This window comes from Nipponia nippon, unplaced genomic scaffold, assembly GCF_047370975.1.
Source record: "Nipponia nippon isolate SJK-2023a ecotype South Korea unplaced genomic scaffold, ASM4737097v1 scaffold_2, whole genome shotgun sequence".
In the NCBI taxonomy this organism is placed as follows: domain Eukaryota; kingdom Metazoa; phylum Chordata; class Aves; order Pelecaniformes; family Threskiornithidae; genus Nipponia; species Nipponia nippon.
This window is the reverse complement of record NW_028262336.1, coordinates 55,137,263-55,165,120: the sequence shown is the minus strand read 5'-3', so window position 1 is coordinate 55,165,120 and position 27,858 is coordinate 55,137,263.

The window sequence follows — 27,858 nt, the reverse complement described above, 5'->3', positions numbered from 1 at the left end:
TACAGTCTCAAGAGTAATAAATCTACCACTGACTTCCACTCAAAGGGCCTGGGAGGAGCTGTGGAGCAGAGGAGGTTTAGACTGGATATTAGGGAAAATTTCTTCACCAAAAGGGTTGTCAAGCATTGGAACAGGCTGCCCAGGGAAGGGGTTGAGTCCACATCCCTGGAGGTATTTAAAAGATGGGTAGATGTGGTGCTTAGGGACATGGTTTAGTGGTGGACATGGCAGTGTTAGGTTTAGGGTTGATCTTAAAGGTCTTTTCCAACCTAAATGATTCTATGAGTCTATGATTCTATGATTCTAATTTGCTTGGTGTAATACACATACCAATAGAACTGGAGTGTACACATCCTTTCCTGCAGATATTGCCATAAGAGTAGACCTACACAGTTAGATTGGTTGGGACCTTTGGATCCTTGCTGTTGTCAGCACTGTACAAATGTCCCCCTGTTCTCAGGTTCTCCTGGAAGCACAACTCAGTGCAGCCCTGGGGATGGTTCACTCCCGTGGTGCCACAGGCATTTGCTACAACCACCTCGTGCAGTGACATATGATCTGAAATTTACTTACGTGACGTGGCAGGTATATTGGGTGGGTAGTGATTCCTGTTCTAAAAACCACAAATGTATGCCCAAATCAGAGCCCAGCCCAACCAGTTCAGACTGGAACAAGGTGGACCCAGGTGAACAGGGCACTTGCTGCAACCTATTGATGTGACAGGTCTGCACCTGACAGCTTGGCTGTTATGTGCAATGGCTTCTCCTTGGGCTGTAGCTTCTACAAAACACTCAACATTACGTTTGGTGACCTTACAGGAGGGGCTATTGTTTTAACTCTTCATTGTTTTCTTTATAAATTTTTCAGAACAAGTCACATGTATTCATTAGTCAGAAAGCCTCAAGTCAGTCAGGACTACCGTGGTTTTCATCATCTTCTTGTCCCTGTCAAAAATGCTACAAAAAAGAAAATGTTGCATTTGTTATCCAGCTCATTCCAGATTGATCTTGGCAGCCTGAGATGCACAGATGCAGCCAGGTATCACCTGCCTGGGTGATGCCCTCAGGCAGGCTATAGCCAGTGACAAATGACCACAAAGAGACTGCAGCAAGTACTGCTTCCTCATCTAATCACCTATCAATCTCTCAACAGGCCTATACCTTCAAATAGCCACAAGCATCTTCATCCTACATCCCAGAGCATGCAAAGTATGATCTCATTTCCATGCCATATGCAATATGACACTAGAGGTCTTCAGCTAAGCTTCACGTTACTTCAGAAACTTCAGAAAAGTGCATGCAAAGCTTTAATTTTGTCATAAAGTCACAGGGGTTACCACGCAGGGCAATGATGTACAGTGTGGATGCAGCCAGTCTGACTGAAGCAGCCATGAAGCACAAGATGCTTTCTATGTCTCAGCTTCTAGACCAAGGCTTTCTCCTTGTGGCAGATGAGATTAGGGATGCAGACATGGTTTACCACTTGTAAGCATCTGTATCACAAAAAAATGGTTATTTATCCACGCAGATTAGTCCCACTAGTTTTCCATTGTTTGCTTTAGCAGATGATGTTTTTCTTTTTATTGAACTCTGCAAAAAGGGAAATCTCTTGGTGATGCCTAAACATTGATATACTTAACAATTTAGCAATTTAGTTAAAGATAATTGAAATTCCTTTGAGTGTTGTTCTAGATGTAAACATGAGGAGGTGGGCTTTCTTCATGATCATAAAGAACTAGCTATTGATGTTGCAGATGAAAACTAAAAGGGCGGACCAATGTAGAGAAAGTAAAGTGAAAAGGAAAACAATCACTGAACAGACAAGAATTTCTACTAAAAGAAATCAGACATTAAAATGCTAAAGCAGTATATACATAGATAATGTTTTGGAACAATGTATCTCAAAGAAATCCAGAGCTGCTGGAGCTCTACACAAATCTGTAGTACTGGAGCGAATGGTTCATCCATGATTGGTTTTATTTCTGAGGTGTGTATGGGAACCTGGAATCTTTGAAAAAAGGTAGGATAAAATTTACTTGGTGTGACAGGTATAGTGGGTGGATAGCAACTCCTCTTCGACAAAACAGTATCTGTAGTAATGGTCTGAACATAGTTTGTATTTTCCTATTTGAAATGTAAGATTCATATTATTGGAATTTCTTATGACCTTTGAACTCCATATTTATTTAATAGTTTCTTTCTCTCTCTTTGCACATGCATATGTATCCATATCTATGTCTGTATTTATATCTGTACTTATATAGAAATATCTGAAAGGAGAGTTTCTTCAAGATGAAAACAATAACTAAAACCAAGCCTATAATTACATTTTTTTATACATGTTTTAAATACTGTTATTTTCCTATGAATAATCTTGGGAACTATGATAGTCCAGGTATTTTGAAAGATACGACCAATAGTATGGGACTTCTACATGGCTTCACTGGTTTGAAAAACTGAGGAAGATATTGGCTCTCTTCCTTTTACTAAGACAAGTACCTAATTTTTTCATAAATACAAAGAGATATTAGGAGAAATGAGAATCTGTGAATGCTGGTTCATGAGTTAGTCATTAAATATTTGCAGGAATATTAAGACTTCAATACTTTGTACATGAACAGAAATTCAGACAAGATAAAGAAGTTAGTAAGAAATTTTTGCGTAGTTCAAAAGATTTTTGATTAGTTATTGATAGCTATCGGTGAGAGCCTAAAAGGAATATACAATGCATCAAAGCATGCCTACTCTGTCTCACCATAATAAAGTGTAGTCCTTTAGAAAATATATGAATACAATTTGGCTAAAGCATAATCAAGTGCAAATGTTCCCGTACGTTAAGAAGAGATAATGATGGTTTATAAGTTAGTATTCAGAAACATTAAATATATATTTTAAGACAAATACAGTTAATAGTAAAGAAAAAAAGTTTCTTATTGACTGTGATAAATAATTCATGCTCTTATATCTTTCTCCATTTCTTTTTAATTTCCTATTTCTCCTTGTACGTAATAAAAAAAAATAGATTCTGTATCTTTTTGAAATATCCCAAACTTGTTAAAAAGGGAGCCAAGAGAATTGATGATGCACATGTCTGTAGGGAAGCATAATGAGGGTCTATTCTAGGGTACTGAGAGAAGTGGGTATAGATGCCTTAAGGAAAAATGTATGAAGAAGGAGTTACAAATCTGAATGCTGCTAGTTTGCTGATTTAGGATGTTTTCAGTAAAAAAACCCCACCCTAAACTATTTTTTTCCCTTACAAGAAAAAAGGAGTCCAGATACCACTGGGATTTTGAGCCAGACTGGGACATAAACAGAGGTGCAAAGTATATTGCCAAGACTAGGCCATATGACACATTTTACTTCTTTACTTATTCACCAAAAAGTAGAAAGCGTCTCTTCTTAAGAATTTCTTCATTCTCAGTGCTTCATCTAAAATGGCTTGTCAATATCTGCCACAGTATACATTGGGTCTTGGGTATGAGCCAACGAGATTGGAGGTTTTTGTAGGTTCCCAGCCTGTATCCAGACAATGCTGTCAAAAGGCGTATCTGTGTATAAAAATGTCTTCAATGTCCTCCTTCCATTGTCTGGCCGTTTATATATATATATATATATAAATCTTTTGAAATGACACAGAATATAAACAGGAAACTGGCAAGACAAAGTAGGAAACTAGGAACGATGAAATGCATGTGTAGCACTTTTGTGGGAACAGACAGATTAGTGTATAGTGACATAGATGCCAGCTTATGTAAGGCTGCATTGTGATGTTTTGTACCCTCACCCCAGGTGTTTCCCAATTGACTATACAAATATACCACTTAGAGTTGTTCCCTGTCTTAACAGAGCTGGAGGAACGGTGCTAAACCCAACTTTCTGAACCTTTTGAAGGTTTGCCAGTGGGTAACTCCCCTCCAGAGATCAGCTGCTTCAAGCCATTCTGTTTTTTTCTGAGAGTGATGAATTGACTCAGAAGAGCTCCTAAGTGCATGAAGATAAGGCATTTCAAGAAGCATGTATGTAACATCTGCCCACTCCCTCACATCAGAGGAAGGAAATGAAAAGGGCTTAAATTCAAAAATAAAGGGGAAAGAAAAAAGTGCTTACTCATACTTTTAAATTTTTTACCTGTAATAAGATACACAGATAAGGTCTATAAAAGTGCTATGCAAATTGTGTGTGAATTAGGCTAGAACAGATATATTGGAAGACAAAAGGTTCACAGGTGTGAGATTATTTTCCCCTTTTCACATTCCAATTTCTAACTTCTGATCCTAATTTTCTAACTCCCATTTTTCATAGTTCTATGAGCTGGCTTTTATCTCTACATTTCCTGAAAAATTCTAGGTGTTAATTCATATTTTCAGCAGTTGGAAATCCTTGAAAAAGGTAAAATATTTTAGCTAATATTTCTGAGCATATGGTACTGCTGACTCCCTTTTCAGATCAGACATTCACAGAAATAAGTCCTGTATTTTTTTCCCAAATATGTACTGTGTTCTTAAAATATAATGCCCAGGGCATATACATTTGCTGGATGCTGTAGTAGCATCCAATTCATAGGTTAAAAGGAAAGGAAGTCTTTGACAGAGAAAGCAGTAGTGAAGAATAAATGAGAAACTACATTTTATGAAAGATCTGTTTTATAAAACACACAATTTTCTTGTTTCTACATTCCTAGACTTTGAAATTTGGTACTTATGAATAACCTTGGAATCATTGTTTGAGAATGGAGAGTTAATCCAAAACTATTCAGGCATTAAATAGGCCTCCAACCTTGTTAATATTTCTACATGTGCAATATTGCAAGGCTGGAGCCTAAATATATTGCAAAAGCTCTGTAAAAGTTCCCAAAAATATAGGTATACCAAAGGAGGTACAAAAGTTGTGAAGTCTTTACAAACTGAAGTGGAAAATTGGTGTGCGTTCTGCTTAATTTTTATTGTACTCTACTACTATGTGGTGGTTTATTGAGAATAAAAAAATAAAATACTTCAAGCAAAGTCCAAATAGTCCACTCTGTTTGCAGAGTCTGATTGATTCTTGGTGAACCTCTTTAGGTGGGCCAACTGTCATCACAGTCAGCCTTCAGGAGTCAGGAAAGGGGAACTTAGGTTTCTCTTTTCAGTATGAGAATATTTGGATGAGAAAGAAGAGACTGACGACTGATTACTTCATTTGTTTATGAGTTTTACATGTCACTGCTAGCCACGTCTTTTGAATGTGAACTGCCATAGGAAAGAAAACGGTTTTTGAGCCCGCGCCTGCAAAAGGCAGTGTTTCACTGAGTTTGGATGTGTGCTGCCCCAGCACAGGCTCCACTGTGGAAGAGCCAGCTGCTTGCCAGTAAGACGCAGCCCATCTAGCTCAGCCTTTCACCACTTCATATGTTCTTTTGAGCCTTATAAGCATTAAAGCAGGTCTCATACTGATAACAAAGGTTAAGGCAATCATCTCTTTCCCTTTGCAGATAGGGACTTGAAAACTGCCTTTGCAGTCGCTCTTTTCTGTGCCACACAGGAAGATTTCTGCAGCCTGCAATTTCTCTTGGTTTAAACAGTATTTATCAAATGGAAACACATGTATACAGTAGGTAAGTAAACATTTGCTGCACTTTGAAGAAGAGCTTGCTTCCCTTTTGTTTTGATGCTGGTATTCCTTAACAGAAGGACTTTTAAAATATACATAGGAATAGAAACATGATAAAGGAGCTTAATCATTTCAAGTCCCATTGAACCATAAAACAAATGAATTCTTCATCATACTGCTTTATGCTTACTCGTAGTCCCTACTGAGAGAAGGATGGAACAGCCTGCATTTGGACAATGCTGTATTATTCTTAAATGCTGTTTACGTATACTGAGATTGTAAAATCCCTTTGGGGACAGCTTTTAGAAAATTAGGAAAATATAAGTAAATCTCCAAAGAGTAAACTCAATCCCAGATGGCTTTGGCACATTTAACTTAAACTCTGTAAACCACCCATGTCTGACAAAAGTTGTTTTTTTTAATGTAATGTGTATGACTGTTCAAGAGCTTTTCCTGCAATTTCTGATTACACTTGTTATACTATGCTTTTGTTCTTCTCTAACTTTCCCTCCAGCACATTGGTATTTTCTTTCTTCCTCTCCTGAACCATGGGTTATTTTTAGAACTTCATCATGAGCACCAATCACCAAGCTCCAGTTAAAATATAAGGAGTAAACCAAGTAAATAAAAAGAATAAATAATTTAACTTGTACTAACTTTAAATATGAGGGACTGGATCCTCTGATCCCATTTTTCCAACTGTCTAAGCTCCACTGAAATGAACCACAGTATTTTAAATTATTACCACATGTATAACAACAATAAGTGTTAATCACTGTTCCATCATTCACCTCAAATAGTAGTTGAATGTTACTTTGTAGACGTTGCAAAGTTAGCAGTGTCTAGTGGTTTCTGGACTCTTTGTCTCTAATCCATCTTGCTCCAAACCTTAGTCTTCCTTGCAAGCTTTGGAAAATCCTATCCTGTACAGTTAGATAGAAAATCAAGAGCGATTTGAAGGAAGATGGATTAGATATTAGATTATATCAATTTTGTCCCAACAGGTAAAGAGTCAGCCTAATTTATTTAAGATGGTAGAATCTTTTCCAACATGCCAAATTTAGTGCATTTTTATGTACTAAAATCAAAGGTGCCCTAACTAACACTCTGTTTAAGAAGGACTGCAGGAAACTAGTATTCCTTTTGTGGAATTTATTTATGCATTGTGTTAAGGTGAAAAAGGGAAGGGACTATCTAATTTTCTCTGGTACACTTTAGAATCAGCCAATAGTCGCATCTACTTAGAACCGCTTTTTGAGCTCCTTAGTCAGTTTTAATTTAGTCAAAGGTATAATTGGGTTAGCATTTACTTAAGACTGCAGGTGGGGCTATCTGACTGAATGCAGCCGAGTTGCACAGGACTTTACAGCTTTCTCCACTTATATCAAACTACATAGCTGATGATAAGTCTACACTTACGTTACTCTGATTATGAAGTATGATAAAACCAGAGACTGAACCTGGATAAAAACTGATACGGTGAACAAAATCCTTTTCTGTAAATGTAGCCACATTCACAAAAAGACAGAAGAGAATTTAACAATTTCTTGAAATTAGCATTCAGAAAATTGATTTAAACTACATCAGCGAAATAACTCTTTTCCCATTATAATCTGACTCCATGGGAAAGAGGCAGCTCTATGCTATTGCTATATTGGAAAAGATTCTTATATGTAGATAAAGCTTATGTGAAAACCAATAAAGTACCTTGCCTTTTTTTGTTACCTTGTACATACACGCATACAAAACTTACAAACTGTTCTCTCAATTTATTTGCCAAGATGTTTTTGGTAACAGCAGAGTGAATCAGGCAGGACATAAACTTTAGGAATCAATTTTTAATAAGAAAGTCTAATATAGTAGTGCATATTGCTCTAGGTATATATTGTCAGCTTTGTGAAACAGACACTGGAATAAAAACACAAAGTATTTCCGGATCTCACCATGTATATTTGAGATGTATCTTTCTATTTTGGATCATTTCTATTCTGAGGTTGTCTTTGATTATTTCTGCTCCTTGATTTTCTCCTGTCTGTAGTTCCCGGTGATTTGAGTCTTAAGTCAAAAGAGTCTTCAAGCCAGCATTCTATATTGCCTGAAAAATTAAGACAAATATTATTTAGATTGTGAAATAGCCATTTGTTTCTTCGTGACCTGGTAGCACCAGCCTTTTCAATGGCACTGCTCTTCCATAGTTGCCACGCTGCTCCCTCTGCTTCTCCTTTGTGTTTCAGGGAATTCAGTGTCACAGAACTTGCAACAAACAGAAACCTGTGAAAGTTTGGTTGTTTTTTTTTTTACTATGAGAGTGGTCAAACACTGGAACAGGTCACCCAGACATGTTATGGAGTCTTCATCCTTGGAAATATTAAAAACTTGAATGGACATGGCCTTGAACAACCTGCCCTAACTGACCCTGCTCTCAGCAGGTGGTGGAAAAAGACGATCTGCAGAAGTGCCTTCCAGCCTCAGCCATCCCCTGATTCTGTGATTCTGTAGGTGAATCAGGTAATTATAGGCCTGCAAAGCTCTGGAAAAACAAACTACTTACTTACATAAAAAGACTGAAAAGCCTATGATAATTTACCTTAGAAAGGAGATAATTAATAAGAATAACATTAAAATAAATAAAATAGTGAAAAACATACCCAGGAGTTTCTGTTTTACAAAACCAGAAAAGAATGATTCAGTTTAACTAAAAGTATTAAACTTAAAATTAAGACAAGTACACAATTTTAATTCATATTATTGTGTTTCAATTGCAGAACACGTCCCCACCAGTATCTGAGGAGATTCAGAGAGACAGGATGTTTCTACTGAAACCAGAGATATCAATACCTATTATAACTAATCATAACATCGAAAAGGTTATTAAAGCTCCTGCTTTGGAGCTGAAGGCTGTCCATGGAAAATAGAGACCTGGATGTGATCTAAGTGTTGGATTACTCTACATTTTCATAGCCATGGGCTTTAACAGTTTGTCCAAATCTTCTAGTGATGGTCACTGTTAGAAATAGGATAGAGGATTGCTGCATCTCTTGTCTTGTTCAGCATGCCATTTCCTAGGTTTCTCCATGACTCTTCGAGTCTATTTTGCTTGGTGACCAAAAAGAGAAAAGAGAGGGGAGGTGCATTGGGGCAGTCATTATCCATTTACAGATAGAGCACTGGTGCCTATATGCTCTGAGAAGATGGAGCAATTAGCCCAGGCAGAGTGCCTTGTTAGTGTGGCTAATGTATTTTGGGTCCTGAATCTCAGCATTAAGTTTTCCTGGTGAATGCTAGCTGTGGTGGGTGTCCCCCATGTAATGCACAGCTGCAAGGTCAGCATGCAGCCAAGACAAGAGCCCACTAATGATAACTCAGAGTGTAAGCCACCATCCATCTTCTCCCCAAACCCCTTGCCTGTACACACAGTGCCTCCATCTCTTCCTGACTTCTGATGCTCTGCCTTATTTACACAATCTCCACACTTTTTTTTCCCTCTCTGAAGCTTCTGATGGAGTCATTAACAGAGTTGTCTTTTAACTCTGCAGAAGGATTTCTGCCCGGGTAGGTGAACCGATCCACAAGAGAAGGAAGCTTCACGTATTCAAAACCTTTGTTCAGCCTCAGAATAAACTCATCACAGAAAATCTTTCAAAATCTTTTTTGGGAAAAAAAAATAAGATTTATGCTACCACTTTATATGTGAAAGAAGTACAGTGAGTACTGTAAGAAGGATGAAAAAGTTTAATTTTTGAAAACTGTTAATTCACTGCAACAGGAACTCTCTCCAAATACATACACAAAGCTTTTCTTAATGGCAGTCATAACTGCCATTATAGTCATAATAAGTCATAAAGCAAAACACATATATTGAGCAAAGGAATATTTTTCTCATTTAAATACTGGTGGCATTTATGTAAAATGTAATAATATCTTTCTTGTCTATAATGAATATTACCATACAGTCTCGTGAGACATTGAGTTGTCTCTTCCTAAAACTGTTTTTAAGACTGTTTTGTAGCTTTGTTAAGAATTTTACTTCTGGGTCAACTCTACCCTGGTGTATTTCACTATTTTCAGGCATAGTCCCTGAAATAAACAAGTAGAGAACGTAGTCCACATCTCCTGTGCATTTTTTTGGGGGAGAGAAAAAAAAAAAAATCTAAAATGTTATTAAACATTAGCAGTGCTACTCTTTTGATATCTTTCATGGAAATGGGACAGTATAAATAAATAAATACTATACTGATTTTCCCTTAAGGAAGCAAGCTACTTCATCTCTAAACTTTTTCCCCCCTGCTGCGGTTCTTAGCAAATCTCAAAAATACAACATCTTGTGATCTTCCATTTACTCCCCAAAGTCAATTTTTGAAGTTGCCATCAGGGCTGTTTCTGTGCATGCTTACTGAGTGGCTTTAAATAGTAAAAGAAATGAAATGTGATGTTGAGAGTTCTTTATCCTCAACATTACCATGCAAAAATGCTCAGGTCTGAACACAGTCAGTTCCACCTTGGTTGGATTCAGCAGGAAAGCTTTCTTCCTGGAAATGACAAACAATATGGGGGAAAACAAACAATTCTCCCCATTTCCAAACACCCTTGATAGACCACCTGTATTTCTTCTGAGTCTGTTGTGAACACAACAAACCTGGTGATCGACCTTTTCAGACTGAACTGGTGTCACCATGGTTCCTGTGATTCTTTCAGTTTAAAAATTCTTTTCTTTGAAATTAAAAGGAAAATCTTTGAGTGTAAAACAAAGAACAACCTGTGTTACAAGGTACCACGTAGTTCAAACTTTATCTCTTTAATCTTTTCATTCTGGTTAGTTAAAAAGACTTGCATGATGGAGTTATAAGCTAATGTAAACTTGTCAAAGATCTATACTTAGTGCTTAAGAGAAATATTGATATTCAAATCGTAGAATCACAGAATCATTTAGGTTGGAAAAGACCTTTAAGATCACCGAGTCCAACCCTAAACCTAGCACTGCCAAGTCCACCACTAAACCGTGTCCCTGCGCACCACATCTACATGTCTTTTAAATACACCCAGAGATGGTGACTCAACCACTTCCCTGAGCAGCCTGTTCCAATGCTTGACAACCCTTTTGTTGAAGAAATTTTTCCTACTATCCAGTCTTAACCTAGATTATCTGAGCAGCCAGACTACAGATCACAATTGTTAACTAAGGCTTTATCTTGTGATGAAACAGAAAGAAACAGTACATAATTTTCAAACCCCATAAACATGTAATATCAGCCAAGCTCTCTGATTCAGACACACACTGATTTTTAGTTTCTTTCAGAGAATTGTGTGTGGCTGGATTAATTATTTCAGTACTGTAATATTCAGGTTGGTTATCTGATATCTAAAAATCCTATTTAATAATAAAAGCTAATATTTAGATCTGATTTAAAGTTGTGTAATTCTATCTTAATAGGTCTTGTTAATGTCAATCTTAACATATTCTTTGCTTGGTAAGAACAAGCAAATGATGATTTCATAGTAAATCCAAATATTACATCATATACAAAATAGTCTGAATAAGGAAAAGAAAATTTATATATTAACATATTAAAATATAATATGCTTTAGGATTCTCCTTTGTAATTTCTCAGAAGGAATAACTGATATGATAAAGCATATTTTTTTTTCCAAATAATTGTTCATTCTGAAGCATATAGAGTCTTAAAGGCATGTAGTGCATTGCAAAATCTCTGTGAAAATGCAAAAAACCTCTAAACAGAAGCAATGGCAAAAAAAAAAATCCAAATAATGTAGGAAAAACTTTTTTTGCTGTGATTAGCATGTACAGGTTTTAAATTGTCAACATTTGTCAATCAGCTACCTCTTATAACAGCTGTAGGTTAAAAAAAAGAACTTGATGTATAACCTATCTTGGTACTGACCTTGCTGCCACTGAAATCATCTTTGGCTTGGTCTTAACATATTTTTAAAAGTTGTCACTGCTGTCATGGTCTTTGCAATCCAAACTCAAGTTCAGTTCTCAGCATTTTGGAGAAAAACTGTACATGACAAAACGAACAAGCAAACAAAATGTGTAGGGTGTTTTTTTTAGTTGTTTTCTTCATAAACACAAAGAATAACTAAATAAACCAGTCGTTGGGTTATTGAGATTGCCAATTATTTTTATTTTTTCTTTGGCTTTATCTTGGGAGAGAAATATAAACACCAATATAGCCAGGTATGAACAGTTGGACTATTATGTTATAATATAGAAAAGCCTGACTATGTTGAACACCTAACTTAGATTTTATTGTGTATTTACTCAGCACAAATATCTTTCCAAGATCCTTTTTTTTTCATTTCTAAAGATCTAGATTCCTAGTACTGTAACTTAGTTCAATAAATATATGCTAGTGCTTACCTAGCTAAAACCTTTGTCACTATGTTCCTTTTAGACCGTATAGTAAATTGAGTAGCATTTAACCATTTCTGGAACAATGAAATGCAAAGTAGTTGCAGCAAATACTGCAGAGAAACTGTGTGTTAAAAACAATTAATCACCTCTTAACCCATCGAGTAACAAAAGGATAGTTTTTGTTACTAAAAGTAATTTCTTATATGGCAGCTGTGTTAAAATCTCCAAAATGTGGACTGTAGGAGAAGGAACTTCATTAATTTCCTTACTAATTCCCTTCCTAGTCATTCTGTTGCAGGAACGACCCGCCAAGGCCATTTTCCAACACTGCTAGTCCAAGGATATGCGTGTACCCTACACAGGCACCTGCAGGCTGAAAGCCTCAAAGGAACGGCAATATCCACACCTCCGTGCAAAACAAAGATTAATAGGACTATTGGATATATCAATAGTACCATTTAATAACAAACTACATTCTCATATGTATAGTAAGTCTCACATATTTAGAGGAGTGACAAATAAATGAGTGCCACAAAAGAATTCAGTGTTGGAGGCTGCCCCTCTCCTATCTCACAGTGTTTTTATGCAGATGCTACCACTACTTAGCAATATAAACCTCCAAGATTTAAGATCCTCTCAGGGACTGACATAGCTTCAGTTGAGGTCCTCTGAAAATGCTGCTTATCTCCCCAGCATCTCCCTCTTTGTGTCTTGGGCACTCACTTCCATCTTAGCTCTGGTGGTTGTCTGGGTAGCAGTCATCCTGCATAGTCTTGATCTTCTGCATGAAGGGAATTAACACACTTGCTAAAGCTACGAAGTGTTTCCTGGGTCTTGTGTGGTGACCTCTTTTCAAATCAGACTCTTTCCTCATACAGATACCATATAGATTTAGAGCTACTACATTTGAACTGCAATTTCCTTTTTAGGATATTTTGATATTGGTGAGTGAGAGACTAAAATGACGATTTTTTTTTTTTTTATTTTCTGATGCAGGAAATATCTATATCCCAGCTCCCGTGGTAGAGTTTCTGGTTGACGTGTTTGACCACACTATGAATGATGTGCTGCAGGACATCATGCATTTTTTTGGAAGGCATTGACTTCAGTAGGACTTGGATTTCACCTTAGATTTTATCAGTTTGTCAATACTTATGTCTCAAATTATTAAAAAAAAAAAGAAACTCCCGTCATCTAGAAATTATTTATATCACAGAAAAAATAAAAACATTTTAAACTTTGTTTTTTTATTTTTAAATGCAATATGAAGTTCTATGAAGTTCCTTTGATATCTGCACATAAGATTAGTAAGAATTCATACAGGAGTCTTTTAAAATTAAAGAGTAAAGACATATAGCTACTTAGAAGATTTTTATTCCCATTGAAGTCTGTATCTAATGCAGAAAAAATTGTCTGCAAAAAACCCCCAAAAGTAAAATCCATATCTGTTGTAAACTTCCGCAGGAAACATTATAAAGTGTATCTGGTACATTTGCTTGTATAGTAATGATTGATTGGCCGAAGATAAGAAAAAGTAGAATATGTCCTGAACTTAACTTCCTTGTCCATACCACTAAATTGTTTATTTACCTTCTATCCTGGGATTATTTTGATAGATTTTTCCCCGTAAATAGCCCACTAATGCCTAATATTTTAGATGGAATGAACGTTTCTCTCTCATCTCTTCTTGCTCTGTCTGGAAGTGGTAGGCAAAAGCAGATATGCTTATATTTGGCATATAGATGACATTACTCACAAAGATCAATACAGGCAAAAGTATGCTGTTGCTTTGTTTGTTGTTTTTTTTTTTTTTTCTTCCCAAATTGCAATAACCCCAACCTAGGCTTTAATTATGAGAAAATTACATTCTGTATTGTTGGAAAATGCAACTGAAGGTAAAATTAATCAGACATACACAAAATGATGTCACTAGCTTTGTAATGAAGTTCTAGCAAAAAGCATGTAAAAACTGCAAATAATAAGAAAAAGGTAGTAAAGTATACAGTTTGTTTCAATTGACTGTGTGCAAACCGTAAGTCAGAATTATTTAATGAAATATTTTAGGGTTTGGTTCCTTTGCTGAACATAACATTTTCTTATACTCATTCAAAAAGTCTTAACATTTTAAAAATCTTATCATATATACTTTTCTGTTTTCTTTTTTCTTTTTTCCACTAGAACAGTACTAAGATATACTCTGCCATTAATGATATGAGTGTAATCTCGAAAAGGAAAACTATCACATCATCTCTTAATTAAAGAATCAGTTTAACATCTGCCCAGATACATATCAGTCTATTTAAAACTTACAGGAAATTTGTTAATCCTGCAGAGAATTTATTTCCCTGGGATGTTGATTATTTATTTTTGTGCTGTATTAAAAAAAATAAAATTGTTAGCTTATTTTCTTCAGCATCATGTGTGTCCTGAAACACCTTTACTTTCTTAGATCCCTCAGTTGTCACAAATTCTATTTCATTCATATAGTCCCAGATCCTCAGTATGGGAAATCAATGGTAAATAGATACACTTTAGACAATGGATGTATCATCAGTGCCAAGATTTACTAGGTCTTTTTCTACTTTTGAAATAAGTCTAGAATTCTGTAGATAGGCTTTTTCTACAGGATATGATGTTTAATAAATGAACCACAATGATATTCTTAAAGCAGCCCCACAGAGAATTTGCGAAAGATACATATTAGCTTAACAAATGAAAGAACCTTAGGTAAAACCATTAAAAGATATTTTTAACAGGTTTTTGTCTTGATGCCTTTTAAATGAGACACTAAAGCCTTGCCAAACTTTCCAGAAGTCAATATTATGTGTATTTAGTAACATCTTTTCCACTGACTGCACTGGAGGAAGCCAACACTCTTGCAGAACAAAGACTTACAACAGCTGAAACAAAGAATACCAAACTGTACTTGCCCCATTTGGTTACCTAGTGTGATGATGAAACTAATACATCAGGTATGTAGGTGCGAACACCAAGCATTCCTGTCCTAGTTAAATGACATGCTTTATACAGGCCAAAAAAAAAACCCTTGCAAGCAAACAAGCTCCTGTTTTCCAGGAGCAGGACTGTTTTGAAACTACCATGAAAAAAAAAGGAGCACAAAGCCAGGATTATGTGAATGAGTTCATATGAAATGTCAGCATGTACATGACATTGTGCATACTCACCTTATACTCCTTCATTTTGCGAATCTGCTCTGGTGAGACCCCACCTGGAGTACTGCATCCATCTCTGGAGTCCTCAGCACAGGAAAGACATGGACCTGTTGGAGCGGGTCCAGAGGAGGTCCACAAAAATGATCAGAGGGATGGAACACCTCTCCTCTGAATAAGGGCTGAGAGGGTTGGGGTTGTTCAGCCCGGAGAAGAGAAGGCCTTAAGGGCCTAAGGGGAGATCTTATTGCAGCCTTTCAGTACTTAAAGGGGGCTTATAAGAAAGATGGGGACAAACTTTTTAGCAGGGCCAATAGTGATAGGACAAGGAGCAAAGGTTTTAAACTAAAAGAGCGTAGATTCAGACCAGATATAAGGAAGAAATTTTTTAGGATGAGGGTGGTGAAGCACTGGAACAGGTTGCCCAGAGAGGTGATAGATGCCCCATCCTGGGAAACATTCAAGGTCAGGTTGGATGGGGCTCTGAGCGGTCTGATCTAGTTGAAGATGTCCCTGCTCACTGCAGGGAGTTGAACTGGATGACCTTTAAAGGTCCCTTCCAACCCAAACTATTTTATGATTCTATGATTCTATGAATCTTACAAATCCCCTCACCCTACCCCAAAAAAAGAAAACCAAGATCAAAACCTGTTATAAGCCAAAGAAAGAAAGTCTATGGAAAGCAATAATGAAATTCTGTTAAACTTCCTTTTTCCTTTATTCTTAGACATTTTATTCTATCTTCGGTATTTATTTTATCTCTCAGATAAAGAAAAAGCAAATCTTTATAGGAAAAGGCCATAAATGTTATGGATGAATAAACATCACCAGAAAGACATTAGAAATAAACACAGAGGTTAGTATAGTAATAGAGTAATAAAAAAATCATATCTCCTAATAGAAGCTTAAAATAAGAATTGCCAAGTGGCAGGTTGAGCTAGATCTTGGAAGGAAAGTTAACAGAAAAAATATGAATACTTTATTTGAATAAAAAGCAGTGGCTACAATATGTGGGTTGGAGTCAATAAAGACAGAAATATGGCTGAAAACCAACATTAGTAGTTTATCTCTATTTTTACTAAGGAGATTCATGAAGTTAAGGAACACAGGCTGGAAGGGACTGGAAGAAGTCCCCTAAGTAATCCAAAGATCAGCAATAACTACACCTGGGTCATTGTTGACATGCAAATGTACACCCTTTTATTAAAAACAAAACAAAACAAGCAACTGGAAAAGTCTCTTAAGATGACAGAGATTCCACAACGTTTTCATGAAAACTCTTTAAGTGATTAACAACTCCTACAGCAAGACTGCATTTCTTCATGTATTTTTAGCCAATTGCTTCATCCCCTATCTACAGTAGACTGGGAGAATAATTTATTTTCATTTTGGATCTGCTCAATATGAAATATTCATAATAGCTATATATTTTAGATCTATGAAGGCTTTTATCATGTATCCTTCCAGTTTTTCTTCTGCTGACTTATCTTCCTAATTCTTTTTTTTTTTTATTAAAGTTCATTTTGCCATCTCCTTGTAATTCTCAGTGAAGTGCTTTTTAAAATGATGCGTATCTTTCTTGCTGAGAATGCTTAAAATTGAGCCAAGCAGTCCTGTTGTACATGCTTCTAGCATTATCTAGATATTTGTGAGAGCTCTATCATAATTCACATTCTGGGCCTCAAAGGTAGTGTGCATGTCCTTTACATGCCTGTCAACACATCCCTTCCCCCCTCGCCCCCTCTATTTTGAGCAAACTGCCTTTCTTTCTTATTATTTCTTCCACATGAGTTTACTATGTCTTTTAACATAAGTAATAGTTTTGATTCTCTTATTCCCCATTTGTTTGGCATTGTGTTACTGTTCTATACAGAAGCACAGAAAGGATGGAGATTGAGAATGAGGTCATTACCACATTTGAGGGAAAACGTGCAATGAAAAGAGCTAAAAATGATTCAGATCCTTCGTTCTGGCTAATCTTCACAGAATTTTGAAAAAAAAGGAACGCCTGAAGCATAGGTCCCGTAGCAAGAACTGACTGTGTAAAGGATGCCATCTTACCAGTGGAGACTAGGCTTGTATGTATGCTCCAGAAAGAAAAACAGGTTAGGCAACAGAGATTCATAAATTTGACATCAAGCATATGTAGTTAAACAAACGAATTTTGATGGATGATTTTAGACCTAGAAGTGAACTGAAAATAGGAAAAAAGGCAAAATCCCTAATTATAGTTGCTTATAGTAGCAATGCCATCAGGACTGAAAGTGTCCTGCTAGCTTCAACTTTATTAATACGGGGGAACAGTGTGACCACATGTAAATTTTTAGAAAAACATAGTTTTTAGAAAAAATAAAAAGCATGGTTAATTCTATAAGTATTACTCAAGAGAAAAATTAACTCAGACGGATATTGAGCTGAACATAGTGTGTGTGGATACCGTAGAAGTAAGGTTAAATTAGCTGTTGTTACTCTTACTCTTACAAGTTAATGTAATGGAAATACATTACTAATATGCAAGCTCTTCAGAAATATATTCAATGTTTTTGCTTTTAATTTTTCAAAATCACCCTTATGTATGGAGAAAAAGCAATCATCTCATGAAAGTAAATCCAGTGGGGAAAAAAACATTTACTATTGGCCCAGTTAATTGTTTTTCTATGACTGAGATATTTGTTACATGTACATGTACATGTACATGTACATAAGCGTCTCTTCTGTACTGCATAAATGTTGGGTTGTTTGATTTGTGTAAGTGATTATTGTCTTCTTCATCCCCCCCATGCTCTTGAGAGCAAAACTGCTTTATGCTTTTTATGGTGGTTGACTTCAATTTCCTACTTGTAAACATTCAACCAGTACAGTGAAGACTGAGTATATGATACCTGTCACGTTCACCATCTTAGAAGAGGACTTTTGGTATATTAAGAACCCTGTCATTTATTTTAAGTTTTAACCCTTATAAATGTTTAACTCACAGTCTCATGAAAACATCAACTCTGTTTTGCAAGATCTGATCTCATGCTTATCAAAATGAAAAATTAAGAAAATCTCTTCCTAAAACAATAAAATTGATAAACTGAGAATATCCTATAAAAGATAGTAGGAAAAAATATACTGTGAATTTTTTAATACTTGTGCATCAAGAAAGTGCATCAAGAGTGCCAGTGATTAGAAAATTAATCATAATGGAGAAGATCTTAAGCTAAGGTAAAGTTTGACAACTCTAGCACAGCCAGGAGTGTGTAAGTGTCACAAAACCAGTATATTTTTAATTATGAAATGTATCCTACTTGTCTATATAAGGAAAAAAAAAAACAACAACAAAAAAGGAGGGCAGAGTTGATTACAATTTTTACTAGCTAAGTGTCTGTGCTCATACTTTTTTCTTGGACATGTAATTTATGATTTTGCTATATAGCGCTATCTGAGTAAGCTTGTGAAATCACTCTTTTCAGCCAACTGTACTATTTTCTTGTGAAATCCACTTCTATTGAACAACATTTCTTACTTCTACTTCAGTAACTTCTTGAAAGCAATACACTATGACTCTTATATAAAGCTCAATAAACACAGAATAGAAATAGAGTGGCCATTTTAAATAGCTTCTCAGCATCATGAGTGATGTAAGAGTAATCTGATGATTCTGTCTTCACAGGGCATAGCTTCCCTCAGCTTCTATATGTAGTTGATGCAATAGACTCACTTAACCAGCAAGCAATTCAGATTTGCTTGAAATGAAGAACAATCTATTTAAAATTGATTTTCGTTCAAACAAATGACTCCACAAATTTATTGGGAGGAGGCAATGGTATGCATGTTTTCTTAATTTGCAGATGACACCAAAGTGGGAGAACAGTCAATATGCTGGAGGGCAGGGCTGCCATCCAGAGCATTGAGGTGTGGGCCTGCATGATCTCATGAAATTCAACACAGAAAAATACTGAGTCCTGTCTCAGGGAGGGAAGAGCTCCTGTAACAGCATGGGCTGGGGATGGGTGGGCCACAGAGCAGCTCTGCAGGAAAAGCCGTGGGGTGGTGGTGGACAGTGAGCTGAGTTTATGCCCATGGTTTGCCCTGGCAGTAAAGGTGCCCAACAGCTCCTGGGCTGTATGGACAGGGGCTCAGCTCATAGATCAAGGAAAGGGATTATCTCCATCTATGTAGTGCTTGTCAGACCACATGTAGACACTGCATCCAATTTTGGGCCACTAAGAGGAAAGACATGAACAAACTGGAGCTACCTCAGCAGGGGCCCCCAAGGCAGCTGGGGCTGGAGCACTTGTCCTTTCAGCCCGATTATTTTTTAGTCCTTTGAAGAGAAATAAGTGGAAAAAATAGAAGTTCAAGGAGTTCTTTGAAGCATAAGTCGATTGAAGGGAGTAACATCAAATTATTGTTCTGGTCTTATAGCCTAGACATCTGCTATAAGCCAGTATCTGACGTAGCTGTTATGTTAGGTTATTACTGTTTAAAGCAGTGGTAAACATACATAATCTGAGACACTTTGTAAAGCCTTCTAATAATGCAAATAAAAAAAAATAGAGTAAATATAAAATAAAATTATATTTAGGAATTAAATGTTTCATTAAAAATAATAGCATGCCCCCTCTGTTTATCCCCTGCATTCTTTTCTGGTTATTTGACTGTCAGAAGATAATCTGTTGCGTGTTTAAATCTATTTCTGTAGGATTTCACCTCATTGTTCCACCTTTTTTGTGAATTAAGTTAAACACTAATTTAATTTGCAGTCACTGTCAGATTTTCATCTGGAACAACCTAACTACATAATAATCCACTTTTCCTGTTCTCTTTTGTTTATCATCTGGGAAAATAAACAAGCAAACACAAATATCATGCAAGATCTGCCTACCAAACCTTAATTTGCTGACATGTCCTTTCAACTCTTCCTTCTGCTTTCTCCTACTGACTGATCTGAAATGGTTGTTCATCGTTCCAGCTCTGAAGCCTTATTTGGCAGATTTTAAACTTCAGTGTACAATTCATATTTGTCACTTCTGGATAAGGAAGTAATAAATCTTATATATATAGTCCTTGAGAGCCTCAATCTAGTTTCCATTGTTTCTTAAAGGTGACCTTTTTGGAATTGCAAATGTTTATTACAGGCCTATTTTTATCATCTCCTTTAATATGAAAAGAACCGTCTTGAGATTTCTTCAGTCAAGATTATTTTTCATAGCCAGATCTTCCATAATGTCTTCACCACCTACCAGAAACAACACTAAAACACAATTTCCTTTGCGTATTTTGAAGTATAATGGAAAGAAAAAAAAAAGAAGGAAAAGGAAAAAAAAAAAAAGAAGCAACTATCTTATCTCAAAGTCTCTGAACAATGGAACTAGGAATGGTGATGCTTCTTTTTTTTTTTTTTTTTGATAATTTAAATGCATTAATTTATGTGAGCAAAATACCCTGCATATTAGTTTAAGAAAAATTTGACAGAGAACTTAATAGATTCAGTAGCTAAGTTTTTGAGGATGATATTTGACTTCAGATTCAGTGTTGATTCAGTTATCATAAAATAGGTTCCAATATTTAGTCAGCTAAATTACTCTCTATATCCCAGTGACTACCCTGACAAAGGTGAAATGCAGTTACTTTATCATAATCACTTGATGCTCTTTGAGATGTTTTGAAGTACCCTTCCTGGTTTTTATCTTCTATTTCAGAAATCTTTAGGACTTGGGAATTACTTGTCAGCCTCTTTTAGATGTTTCAGATATGTTAGGGCATCTCAAATAGCACTAAATGCATGTATTTAGGAAAATACTTCCTATGTCTGATCTCTACTGAGGATAATGGGAGAACCTAACCCACACATTGACACTTTATTCAAAGATATAAACAGAATATAGGCTGAAATAAACTATTATTTTTCCAAAAGTAAAAGACAAATGTGTCTTCAGCAAGACAAGATTTTCTTTCAGAATATAGAAGACCTAATCTATCTGGCCTTCAGGTACAGTAGGTGATCTTGTAACAGCTGGCAATTTTGTAGTTAAACTGGGAAAGACAGAGAACTAATAAAATATGAAAGCGTTTTGTTCTGAGAGGAAAGTTCTTGGTTTTTGAGGAAGTTCAAAAAGAGTTTCTGATATTTTGTTTTTAGGGCCAATCTTATTTACTACTGTCATGGTTTAACCCCAGCCAGCAAAGAAGCCCCACACAGCCACTCACTCACTCCGTCATGGTGGTGGGGGGAGAGAATCAGAAGAGTAAAAGTGAGAAAACTCATGGGCTGAGATAAAGACAGTTTAATAAGTAAAGCAAAAGCTGTGTAGTCAAGCAAAGCAAACGAAGGAATTAATTCATTACTTCCCATCAGCAGGCAGGTGTTCAGCCATCTCCAGGAAAGCAGGGCTCCATCATGCATAACGGTTACTTGGGAGGACAAACTTCTTCACTACAAATGTCCCCCCTTCCTCCTTCTTCCCCCAGCTTTATATGCTGAGCATGATGTCACATGGCATGGAATAGCCCTTTGGTCATTTGGGGTCAGCTGTCCCTCCTATGTCCTCTCCCAGCTTCTTGTGCACCCTGAGTCTACTCGCTGGTGGGGTGGTGTGAAAGTCAGGAAAGGCCTTGACTCTGTGTAAGCACTGCTCAACAGTAACAAAAACATCCCTGTATTATCAACACTGTTTTCAGCACAAATCCAAAACATAGCCCCATACTAGCTACTATGATGAAAATTAACTCTATCCCAGCCAAAACCAGCACAACTACTTTCTTCACTGACGTTGGAAAAAAAAACCCAAAGTTTGTCCTGTGATACATTTTGCTAATAAATTTCTCCCTCATTCTATCATACATGATATGAAGACAATTAAGTCTTTTTATACATAAGATCATGATTGTACGGGTTTACAGAGGGGATTTCTGATATTACGTGGGAGCTCCTCAGATGGAAGCAAATCATGATTGTACGGGTTTACAGACGGGATTTCTGATATTACGTGGGAGCTCCTCAGATGGAAGCAAATGCCAGATGAGTGCAAATTATCTCAGAGTGACTGAGCCTTCATTGTGCATTGATCACAGCCTATACTGTCCCTGGAAAAGTAATTAATTAGAAAATGAACACTACTGGTGCCTTTGTAAAAGGTAGTAGAAAATCTTTAGTTTATAGCTTTCTATTCACCTTCATTTGAGAAAGATACATGCAAATTTGACGTGACACGGAAGGAAACTTAAAACAATGCAGAAAACAAGAAATTTTTTTAGAAGAAGGATAGAACAGCACCTTGTAGAAATGACACTTTTTATCCCGGAGGCTGGCCATTTGTTTAGCATGCAAGCCTGGGTTAATTAATAGCTGATATGGCTATAAAGATATAGTTAATTCTGCCCTGTAAAGAAAAGATATGTCTTGAAAGATCTTGGTTTGTTTAGGCTAGCAAACATGAACTGAAAAAGGACATGATTGCCATATTTGACTATATATTTACCAACAATAAAAGTAAATAGTCATTTAAGTAAACAGGTATTATTGATATTGATACAGGAATAAATTAAATAAGCTTGTCAGGAATACATTTAATTTGGAAATTGAAAGGATGTCTGACCAACAGTATTGTAAAATTCTAAACATCCTCCCTATGGTGTCATGTAGGTAGTGGGAAAAGAAAAAGGCAAAACCACCTACGGAATTTCAGGATTAATTCTCATGAGTTTTGAAAATAGAAATATTGAATTCAATCAGCTGGTGGTTGCAGCTGGTAATCTAGGAAGTCCCTTCTATTTTTTTAAATTCCTCAGTGGCTTAGTAATTACATCTGATCAATTTAGATAACGGGGAGTGTGTGTGTGTGTGTGTTTTTTCTTCCCTAAACTTGTGCTTAATGACTATCCTAAATTTGAATTATAGTTTACATAAACTCAATTTGTCTTTACCTACTACAAAGAAAAAAAAAAGCTGCAGAATCTCTGGAGTCAGGTAACTATGTAACTTTATTAAACAAATGTAATTGTCCAAAGTAATGTTATTAAAAAAAAATATATATTTTTTTCCTGTAAGGCAATTTCACATAATGTCATTCCACAGTAATGAATCCTTTTTTTCACAGGCTGTTACAATGATATACAGTTTTTCAAACAGAAAATCGAGGTGCACATTAAAAAATGTTTGCCAATTAAAACAATGGACTGAATCTTTTACAAGATGGTAGTAAGGTTGAGGGGATTGTATGTGTCTTTAATTAAAACACTATTTCTTTTACTCTGAAACTACAGATCCTAAACTACCTTATTAAGCTCAATTGTCAGGATATTGTGTGGAGGTAAAAACATTTGTACAGATAAAGCAATATCCGTAACATTCAGCTTCACAATAATCATGTCTTATCAATGATGTAGTTTACCATAGATTATCTTCTTTTAGTCTATGTGAAGACCTAACTATTTCCAGAGAAAACTCTTGATTTTTGGGGGAATAACCCCATCCTGAAGAAATAACTATATACTTTGCGTGAAAGGTGAAATCCTTAAGGCTAAGAGAACAAGGTGCTTGAAGGCCCTGCAGCAAGTTTAGATTTCCAAGTCAGCATTCTTTCACAGTTTCCACATATTTATTCAGAAAGTCCCAAATTGGCAAAGTCCATGTTTCTGCTAGAAATAAGACATACTATTGATTAAATGTCCTAATGCGTGAGCTTCATAGAGCAAAAGATTTATTATTAAATTATTATTATTATTATTATTATTATTATTCTTATTCTTATTATTATTATTATTATTATTATTATTATTATTATTATTATTATTATTATTTAGTTAGTTAGTTAGTTAGTTAGTTAGTTATTTTAACAAGTGTGTTAAACTGTTATGTTCTCTCTGGCTTTAACATATGTTAGGAAAATCTCATTCCCTAACTACTGTACCAATTAGTCTTTATAGTACAAAATTGTATGAACTTTCTTAACAATATGAAATTTTATTAAATTTCTTAAGATATATATAATTTACATGGTAGACTGCATAGTCATGGTTAAATAAGCATGACTAAAAGACCCCAGCTCATTGCAAGAAGGACAGCCCCTATCCTGAATATAAGGAAGGACCTTGTTTCTTGGTATCTTAAAGCCATCCATGAAGACTAAAGGATGCCCCTGGACTAACGAGTAATGCCAGCATCCTACACTCTCCAACACCTCTGTGAAACCCTCCCATTATCTGCCATCATAGATAAGTAACTGTAGCAAGACTGACTTCAGGTACATCTAGATTCAGAAAGAAACGGATGACTGATGGTGCCATAGAATTATAGTTGCTTTTCAAAACAGTAATATGTGTGTGCTAAGTACTGATCGGTCAAATCATGTTGTACCTGAATGCTTGAAAGGTATAAGAACCACGTGTAAAAATGCATTTGGTGCGCTCCCATTTGAATGGGACACCTCATGTGCACGAATAATGAATAACTCTTATAGTTATATACTTTGCATTCTAGCCTCTGTCCTTGGTCTGAAGAGGCAAGTTGTGAAATTTTTGTGAAATGTAGCTCTTGGGACTTTGAAGTGGTCTTCTCCAGGCAGTTTATGAATTATTTTCTTGCTGGCAAATAGAGGAAATGAAGGAATAATCCAGGCATGAGGGACAAAACCCACATACTTCTTATGCTTGCATGAGTGATCATACCATTATGTTCCCTTCTGGTCTTCTTAGGTCCTATTTTGCACACAGTTTCTGTGGTTTCACTGGAAAGGGTGAGGAAGAAGAGAAAAACAGCAGGAATTAGTCCCAAATCCAAATCAAAGTTGCAGCATGCTTCTGGGGTATAGAAGACAAATGTTGATATAGAAAATCTAATCGCTTTAGGTTGCAAAGGTTTATAAATATAAGTTCATCACTTCCCAGGCAAATATTTTAATTAGTATTATTATCAGTTTTAATTGGTCTTGTAATTATGCAAGACGTTGGCAATTCCGTCTCCTTAAAACACAGTCACAAAAGAAAGTGTCTCATTTTCAGACACACAACTAAACACCTAATCCCAGGAAAGGGTCCAATTAAAGCTCAATGTTCCCTTGCAAGAGATTGCAAAACCACTGCACACCACACCTTTTTGTGTTTTGTGTTGAACTCCATGAATGTCCTAGCCTTCAAACTGACTCATGAAATCAATGTAGATGCCTACTTGGCTCACTTCCTGGGGAGCAGGGAATATACATATTTAAATCCATCTTTTGAATTATTGTTTTTGTCAGGTACCTGAATATCACAGTAAACAAGTTCCCTTACAGATATGGTCCAAAGAGTTGTGCTGAACACAGTTTCACTGCTTGCAGTCCCAACATAAACTAGCTTATGTTGAACATAAGTTATGACATTATTTCAAAAGTAATGACATTATTTCAAAAGTAATGATAAAAATTCTCATTTTAAAGAATACAGATTGGTATTAGATACCACAATCTGGAAAAGCTGAAATCTCAAAGAAACAGTGGACTGTACAAACTCAGAGAGCGTGGGGACAAAGTGGTCTGCAGCTGAAACATGTGACGGGTTTTAATTCAAGAACATCAAGGGTGAGGCCAAGTAGGGAGTAGAAAAACCATGAATAAAACTATAATAAACTGCTATGTGGAGTTAAAAAGCACAATTTTGAGTCTGTCTTATGCAAGCCGTGTAGGACAAATTACCATTCTAATTTTTGGCTAAATTATAAGCCAGAGGGATTTATTTATCATGTCCTTGGAGAAACCAGGTGCAACCACATCTCCCACACTTATGAGAACCTGACAGTAGACAGTTGGTAGTCTTAAATCAAGTTTCAATGTTTAGTACATTATATAATATTTAGAAGCCCAAATCACTTTCAAACAACATTCTATTTGATTCATCAGTTTGAATGACCCAGATTAAAAACTGCTGTGTCACTGTGTCACATTGTATCTAAGATCTGGAGGGGTTTACCTGAAAAAAAAACCATTTTGCATGATTACTTTAAAAACCAAACTGAATCAAAACAAAAACAGCCAACCAAAACAAAACAAAAAAGAGGACAAAACCTTGCAGGTTCTCATAAAACTGTTTCAGAGCATCAAGAACACCTTGCTAAATGAAATTTCCATGCATAAGCAGCATGTTCATTTTTCATACCTCAGTAAGTAATTACTCTATGATAATGGTGCAAACAATGGGAGAAGATAACAGTACTTTCCACAAGACAAAGACAGCATTTTTCATTAAAAATAAAATGTCCATTCTGCACAGGAAAAAGCTTTTTGTTTAACATACAGATTTAATTAAAACACCACCAACAATTTTTAACATTGATTGTAAATGGATCTAACAGTTGGTTTATAGAACATGGAATGACTCATTAAAATGAGCAAGATGCACCTGCAAATCTGTTAATTTAAGTTTTTTGACTTATCACCCTTTTCCTGTTGCTTTTTTAAATTTTTAGCAGTACTGAGCATGATATTTTATCTGCTTTGCCACTGGCACTTATTCAGAGCAGGAATGGAATCCAAACAGCCTCATCTTCCTATTGCTGTCACTGACAACATGTGTTTACATAACATCAGATCTTCAACAATAACAATGATATTACATTTATTTTACATTCAGAGCTTGCCTGCTTTCCTGGTTCTTCAGTTGAAAGTTTTTTTTTTTCATTCTGCATCCTTAATTTTATAGCCAGTCATTTTCATGTCTGCAAATATTCTTTTTCTTCAGTATTTTTGGTTGATCAGTGTTATGATGTTGTGCAATTTACTTCCTTTTTATTGCTTGTATTGCATCCCTTAGAACCTCTCACCTTATGCCTATGGTTATGGCATCCTACTGTGTTTGCAGCACTTTCCTATTTAAAATACACTGGCTGTTGCTTGGTACTGTGTCTGAAAACTTTCCCTACTTTGGAACAAGTTGAAAGACCAACTTTATAGTAACAATAAAATGTGTTTATTTTTCTTTTAATTACAATATATGCTTTTCTCTCTGAACAGATTTGTTGAATATAATTAAAATCTAACTCCAAGTAAACTGAAAGCTCATTTATATTTTAGTGGTTTTTGCTGTTTCTTTGAAGGGAGTGGGGGAAGGAAAGAAGAAGCAAGGCAGTTAACAAGGGGAGTGAGAGGAATAACTGACTAAGATATAAAAGATAATGAAGACAATAAAGTTGTTAACAACAAATTCCCCACCTATCAACCTACTAGGTCTATTTCTCCAGTACTTACTACTTAAAAACAAAAAACAAACCAAACCAGCCAAACAAAGAAAAAACCCCAACAGACTCGTTTTATCGAACCTGACTTCAAAAATAACAAAAACTACTCGATCAGAGAATATGGTATTAAAATGTGTTCCATAAAATGTTTAAACCAGAGGTCTAATGTCTTTGACAGGATCAGAAGACATTGGCAGTGGGAGCAGATAGTAGGGATCAAGAGGCAAAGGATACACTGGAAAGAGCATCTGAAAAGGGCTGGGGTGTCCTCCTGTGAGAATGGTGGTGGCTCCATGTGTTGACCTCAGCAAATGAGAAGAGGATGATGCCTGCCAAGCTGCGGACAGGCAGCTCCTCTCAGAGGAGAGCTGGAAAAAGGTGTGGGGACCAGATTTCTCTCAAGGCATGTACTAACCTGTGGTTCAGGAAGTGGACGTGATTTCTCTAACCAGTTTGACGGAACTGCCCCAGTCCAAACTGCTCTGCTCAGCTACCCTTTCTTTATGCAGCATATTCTTCATGGCAATG